This window comes from Lipotes vexillifer, unplaced genomic scaffold (assembly GCF_000442215.2).
Source record: "Lipotes vexillifer unplaced genomic scaffold, Lipotes_vexillifer_v1.1 scaffold2116, whole genome shotgun sequence".
Classification (NCBI taxonomy): Eukaryota; Metazoa; Chordata; class Mammalia; order Artiodactyla; family Lipotidae; genus Lipotes; species Lipotes vexillifer.
In genome coordinates, this window is record NW_006791713.1 from 164,682 (window position 1) to 171,451 (window position 6,770).

Sequence of the window (6,770 nt, forward strand, 5' to 3'; positions counted from 1 at the left end):
GCAGTGACACCTGAAGTGAAAGGGAACCAGGGTCCCTTGGTGGCCGATGGGCACACAGTGGCCCAGCGGGCAGAGGAGGGGTGAGACATGCTTGGCCTCTCCCTCCTGTCTGTGAGTCCGAGCTGAGGACAGAGCACGGGCAGTGTGAGAACCTGCCTACCTACCACACAGCCCAGAAGAGTGACACCACGGCTGACCAGGTGTGAGGTGTAGACCCGCCCCAAAATAGTTTCACCCGAACCATCAGGCTGGTGACCACGAGCTACGGAGTTGACCTCCCTCTGCCTTCCAATGGGGCACCCGTGGGACAAAACATCTTCCAAAGACACTGTCATGGACATGTAGAGCATTAATTTCATGTCTCGATTTTTTATTGTCAGTCAAAAGAAGGAAACACATCTTCCGGTCACCATCCATTTAGAGAAGCTGGATGCACATTACACACGAATACATCCATAAAGACACATAAGAAAAAAGAGAAAGTTGAAGGTAGGAAAGAAGTGAACAAGAGTTTGGTCCATTCACAACCCGACGCCATAGGCTGCAGGTTTGCTAGTCTGTTTGTAGAATGCAACATTATCAAAGCCTAGTAACAAGATGGTGTTCAAAAAAAAAAGGAAAATCTTTATCTGGAGGAAAGTCACTAACTAGGAGTCAGTAGGCCTGGATTATTGCAAGATCAGCACAAAAACCGTCCAGTCTCTGGGTTCACTTACTTCCTTTGTAAAATTAGAGTTAATAAAAAATTTCAAATGTTTCTCCCAAATCTAAAATTATATAATGCCTTTAATAATTGAACAAGAAATTTCAAATTTCACCTGTTTCTTTTCTTAACTCTAGATTTGTGTATCCAATATTTTGCCTTGTTTTTATTGTATGTACATGAGTCAGCTATGACCCCACTGAAAATTAGTCAGTTGCAGGAGGGTCAACTCTAAAAAGAGCAGTAAATCCGTAGGGTGGCTCCAAGACTTCCTCGCTGTGGGGGAGCCCAGCCCCAGAGTCACGGAAGATGACTGGAAATCAGACTCCCCCAAATTCGGATCCTCAGTCCCTTTGCACCCAGTTTGGTGACTTACCCTTCCGGCTGCTGGGGAGAGTGAGCGGCCTCACACCCAGAGCATCCTGCCAGCCGTGTGGCCATTACGAACCACACTTAAGTTCTAAGAAAAAACTTTTTTTGTTGTCAGTTTATAAGAAATTTGTAGAATCCCATAACAAAATTTATCATGAAAAAAGAGTGCTTTTAATTTTCTGCTCAATGAAATAGTCATTCAACAATAAAATTAACTTCCAGAGAATTCAAACATTCCTATCATTACATACAAAGGTCAAATGGGTCTTTTTCCCTTGCCATTAGTACAAATATTAGAATAATAATACCTTTTCCTCTATTCAGTTGGCACCTCTTTTCCCAAGGAGTTTCATGTGTTTTTCAGAGGTATTTTCTTTAAATATCTTGACTACAGGAAATAATCCCAGTTAAAATACGATGTGTTTTAGAGGAAACAATAATTGTGATATAGTTTTACAATCTTAAACTTTATTGAGGAAAAAATTACATACGCTTGTTGTCTCCAACATTATTTTTTAAAGCATCACATTTTAAGATAGACTTTACTATTAATTATTATTATTAACAATAATCATATTAATTATAATCATTAGCCTTTGGCAGCTGCTCACACAGAGAAACTAGAGACTCAATAATCTTCTCCGAGTTTAGCATTTTCATGCAACATATAATTTTGAAATACTGAAAATAGATTTAAACACTGGTAATTCTATACTTGTGTCCTTAATAGTGTTGTGACCTAATAGATTTATTTCCTACTTAACTTGTTTCTTCTACTTAATAGCAATTTACCTATATATAAAATTTCATATTATAACACGTTACAAAGAAAACGGTCAATAAAAGTAACAAAATTAATAATTCTAATAAGAATTAACAAGAACTAATTCCACTACTGTTACACATCCTAAACTTTCTAGAAGTAATAATTTCACACAAGTACCATTATCAATACTTATCAGAGAGGAATCTGGAATATTCAATTGCTTCCAAGGAGCAGTGTGAGTGATAGCATGTGTGCCTTATAATTTTTTCCAAAAATCATTTACCTTTCTCAGTCCTGTTTGACCTGTATTTTTCCCAATATCTTCCTTTATATTTATATATACTATGTGCTTTCTCTACCCAAATTGATATCCACTATAATCTATTTCCTTACATTTAAATAATTCAGGCATTTGCTCTTGAGTAAGTAACATTATGAACTATCTCGTATTCCATACACCTTATCAAAATTAGTCAATCGAGTTTTTGGAAACTCAAAGTAGGATTTGTGACATCGCATGGCTCTCAAGTCTTAGCGCACTTGAGAATGTGCTGGGGCCTCCCAATCGGGTGGAATCACAGGCTAGAGAGTCTGAAAGGACAACGCACTGCGGAACAAATGAATTTTGCATGAAACACCACTTTCGCTTCAGTGCTGGGTTTATGGGACTAAGGTATGATTAGTCATCACTAAGGCTAACTAGTTTCTGGTCCTCCTTACCCCTCCCCAGGCGTATGGAAGACTGTATTCCCAGGTCTCTCCCCCAATAAATGTGAGCTGGATGACAAGTGTCACCAGAGAGTTTATGGAGCAGAGTTTTGTATATAATTCTCTATGCTCGCTCTTTCCTTTACATCATAAAGGCAGAGGCCTCACATGGAGATAGCCTTTCACTTCTTTGCTTAGGTTAATTCCTAAGTATTTTATTCTTTTGGTGCCACTGTTCGTGGTTCATGCACAGAAATGCAACTGATTTTTGTGTGTTGACTTTATATCCTGCTACTGAATTCATTTGTTAGTTCTAACAGGTTTCTGTGAGATCTTTAGGGTTTTCTACATATAAGATAATATCATCTGCAAATGGACTTAATTCTACTTCTTCCTTTCTCATGTGGATGCCTTTTCTTTCTTTTTCTTACCTAATTGTTCTGGCTAGAACTTCCAGCACTTTGCTGAGTAGAAAGGGTGAGATGACATCCTTGCCTTGTTCCTAATCTTACAGGAAACACTTTCCATCTTTTACTGTTGAGTATGAGGTTTGCTATGTGATTTTCATATATGGCTTTAATTATGCTGAGATAGTTTCCTTCTATTCCTAGTTTATTCAGTGTTTTTACCATGAAAAGGTGTTGAATTTTGTCAAATGATTTTTTTCACATCAGTTGAGATCATAGTGTGTTTTTTTCCCCTTCATTCTGTTGATGTGGCAAACCACATTGATTAGCTTTCATATGTTGAACCATCCTTGCATTTCATGAATAAATCCTACTTGACCTTGATGTGTAATTCTTTCAATATGCTGCTGAATTCTGTTTGCTAGTATTTTGTTGAGGATTTTTGCATTAATGTTCATAAGGTATATTGGTCTGTACTTTTCCTTTTTTGATTGTGTCTTTGTCTGGCTTTGGTATCAGGTGGTGGTGTTGGCTGTACAACACTGTGACTGTGTTTAATACCACTGAACTGTACACTTAAAAATGGTGAAGGTGGTAAATTTTGTTGAAATGTATTTTACCACAATTTTGTTTAAATTTAATGAATAAATAATAATTGTTAAAATGTTTAAACCTTGCTGGATTAAATAGCAGAAAATATAGCTGAAGAGAAAATCATGAACTGGAAGATTGATCTGAAAAAACTACTTGCAGGCAGCATAGAGGGACAGGAAAGTCGAAAATCTGGAAGAAGAACTAATAGATATCAGAGAATGGAAAGTAAAAGTCTCACAGAAGGAGAAACTAGTCAGAATGGAGAAGAGACAGTAGTTGGAAAGATAATGACTGAGAACTTTCCAGAACTAAAGAAAGACATGAATTCACAGGTATTAGAAGTACAACATGTACTGAACAAGAAAAAAATTTTAACCCACAGCTACACACATTTTAGTAAACTAGTAAACTGTTCACAGCACATAATGAGAATCTTCAGAACAAAATGACACATCACCAAGAACCCACAATTGGATTGTGAGTGGACACCTCAGAAGCAATAACCGAAGCAGGAAAGCAGCAAAGTATCTTCAGATGTATTGAATTGTATGCCCAGAAAAATTAAATTTCAAGAAAAAGTTCAAAATTAAGACATGTTCTGATAAATTAAAAAATGAGTGCTAACCAGTAATAAACTACACTAGAGGAACTTCTGAAAGATGTATTCAGGAAAAAGGAAAATGGTCTCAGGAGGGACCAAGGTGCAGGAAGGAAAGGTGTGCAAATAACTTCTTTAGAATGCAGAAAAATCTAAGTAAATATTTGCTTTTTGAATTAATAATAATGTCTGGTTTGTAAAGAAAAGGATAGAATGATGAACATAACATGTAAACTAGGAGAAAATGATCAAAGCTAAAGTGTTCTGAGGACCTGAATTGTTTACAAGGGGTTAAAATATTAACTTTAAATGTGGATAAAGTAAGTATGCATAGTAAGATTTCAAATGTGAAAATTTCCAGCCAGCAGACAGAGAAAAAGTGAATTAAATGACAAATCTTTTTTAAAAATTAATATTTAAGGGCTCCCCTGGTGGCACAGTGGTTAAGAATCTGCCTGCCAATGCAGGGGACACGGGTTCGAGCTCTGGTCCTGGAAGATTCCCACATGCCGTGGAGCAACTAAGCTCATGTGCCACAACTACTGAGCCTGCGCTCTAGAGCCTGCAAGCCACAACTTCTGAGCCCGTGTGCTGCAACTACTGAAGCCCACGCACCTAGAGTCTGTGCTCCGCCACGAGAGAAGCCACTGTAATGAGAAGCCCGTGCACCACAACAAAGAGTAGCCCCGGCTCACCGCAACTAGAGGAAGCCTGCACGCAGCAACGAAGACCCAACACACCCCCAAATTAATTAATTAATTAATTGATTTTAAAAAAATACTACTGCAGTGGGAGAAAATACTAAGTAGTTGTATTTTATGTCTGTTTTTATTTGAGATTTACCATTTTTTATTTGAGATTTGCCATATTCAGTTGACTAATTTTGTAATAATGGTAAGCAAAGCATATATTCTAAGTATAGAAAAGAGATTACAATTCAAGTGAAAAAGCAAATAAGTTAAGTGATGAACTGTACCACTTATGTATAGACAAAATGGTCAGTGTTACAGTCAATTCAGAAATTTAAGGTATTTTGTACTGATACCATGTCTTCAAATATCATAACATAGACATACTTTGTTAATTTTTCCATTTAAACTCCAAGAGTTGGCTTGGGATAAAATTTTAAAGATATAATTTAAAAATAAAGCTTCTCTTTCTGGCTGCCTTCAAAATTCAAACAAAACAAAACATCCGTTAAAACATGTTTCCAGTCTTATTCTCCACACCCAGGAACTGAAAATGTTAAAAGGTTAGAAAATAAAGAGTTGTGAGGAAAGATGAAAGGCACTAAGGTTATTTCTAGTCTCCTGTGAGCCTTTGAACAGAAATGTCCTTGGGCCGAGGGCAGGACCCAATCCCTAACAGTGCAGCACCCAACTCGACCTACAACTCCTGATCCGGCAGGGAGTGCCAAGAGCTCAGTCTCAGGGTGACCATCATTAGGGCCAACTTCCCATCTAAATAAAACACTTTTAGAAATAACCTCAACAGAGAGCCAATCCTGTTTTCCCGAAACACTTCCCGAGTGGGAAGTTTAAGGTCTCCTAAAGAAGCCACTTCCATTGTTGGACATTCATAACTGTTGGGAAATTCATCTTCAAATTACATAAAACTAGAAATGCTTTCTAATTGACTAAAAGGACTTAAGAATTGCAGGCAGGGGGCTTCCCTGGTGGCGCAGTGGTTGAGAATCTGCCCCCTAACGCAGGGGACACGGGTTCGAGCCCTGGTCTGGGAGGATCGCACATGCCGCGGAGCAACTAGGCCCGTGAGCCACAACTACTGAGCCTGCGCGTCCGGAGCCTGTGCTTCGCAACAAGAGAGGCCGCGACAGTGAGAGGCCTGCGCACCGCGATGAAGAGTGGCCCCCGCTTGCCACAACTAGAGAAAGCCCTCGCACAGAAACGAAGACCTAACACAGCAAAAATGAATGAATTAATTAATAAACTCCTACCCCCAACATCTTCTTTAAAAAAAAAAAAAAAAAAAAAGAATTGCAGGCAGAATACTTTCCAGGTTACGGGCTGCCCGCACGGCTTTCTCTCTGGCGGCCCCATCCAAACACTAAGGTTGTGAGACTGTTACGTATACATATTCTGCAACCTTTCAGGGACCCATCATAAAACATAAACTCAATAACCAATTATATAATCAAAAATATAAAATCAATAACAAGGCTCCCTTCAATCAACAAATAATTTTTTAAACTAGTCCCTGGGGAGGACTAACCCTTATTTCCCTAGGATCCTAAGTCTTTTCTTATCCCTTTGGTGTTTTTCCATTGTATATATTTTTCCCTCTCTAGACACAGTTATATTTAGTAAATAATAATGCTCTTGTTTCTAAGTGTTTTTCCGACAGGATAAATTTACTTTAAGCATACAGTATTTCTATAGTATAGAAAGGCTGGGCGTCACCTTTCTCTCTAAAATCCTTTCTTTAGTTAATAATATTCATCCCTAACTCTGACTACTCTTCACAACTCCAAACATGCATTTTTCACCCCCTGCTGGACTTCCCTACATCAATGGTTCAAAAATACCAGAAGGGCTTCCCTGGTGGCGCAGTGGTTGAGAGTCCGCATGCCGATGCAGGGGACACGGGTTCGTGCCCCGGTCC